A 645-nucleotide genomic window follows, 5' to 3' on the forward strand; every position below is an offset into this window, starting at 1 on the left:
GTACTTTTGATATGAGGGCCTGTCAGCAATGATATAAAGAGGGTGGGGTAGTGGATCCCACTGCTAGTGCCTGTGGGAAGAAGAGGAATAACACTGACTTTATTGGGAATCAGCTGGAGATCTGAAGACAAAACCTGACAGCCTGTTTAAGAATAAATTGCTTAGCTCCCATGTTGGTACTCTTGCGTTCTCCAAACGGGGGGTGTGCCGACCCCATCTACTGTAGGAAACGCGCTGACTATGGAGAAGGACCTCATATAACCCCACTTCAAAAAAATCCAAAGTACCCTTTTACCTGACGGCAAATTGGGGGCAAAGCAATGAAAAGGGAAACAGTATCAAGAAGTTGAACTTTTCAATTTTTATTTGTGAGTGTGACATGTTCACCCTCAATGCTTCTACTATGTTATAAGATAAGATATCCTTTATTGTCCCAGAATGGAATTTTTTTGGGACTCTGCCCGTTCTTTGCAAAGACAACACAAAACACAGGAAATAAGCATCTCTCCGCACAAACTCTCATGCAACACAAACATGCTTTCATCTGCTACATTAGAAAGGTACCGATATAGTCGGCTGCATTGTCTGCAATAAGTGCAGCACAGCCCTTACACAATAATATATATATATATATATATATATATA

At 40.9% G+C, this 645-nt stretch overlaps 1 protein-coding gene across 2 annotated transcripts in view; it reads left to right on the forward strand.

Moving 5' to 3' along the window:
* The window catches only part of mfsd11 (major facilitator superfamily domain containing 11), a 13,268-nt gene extending 12,999 nt beyond the window's left edge, over positions 1-269 (forward strand). For both annotated transcript variants that reach the window (XM_032537120.1, XM_032537119.1), the window contains one exon: positions 1-269. This exon is cut by the window's left edge and continues 548 nt beyond it. The gene's annotated coding sequence lies outside the window, so the exon portion shown is untranslated.
* Positions 270-645: the final 376 nt, after the last annotated feature.

This window comes from Etheostoma spectabile, chromosome 15, assembly GCF_008692095.1.
Source record: "Etheostoma spectabile isolate EspeVRDwgs_2016 chromosome 15, UIUC_Espe_1.0, whole genome shotgun sequence".
NCBI classification, from domain to species: Eukaryota; Metazoa; Chordata; class Actinopteri; order Perciformes; family Percidae; genus Etheostoma; species Etheostoma spectabile.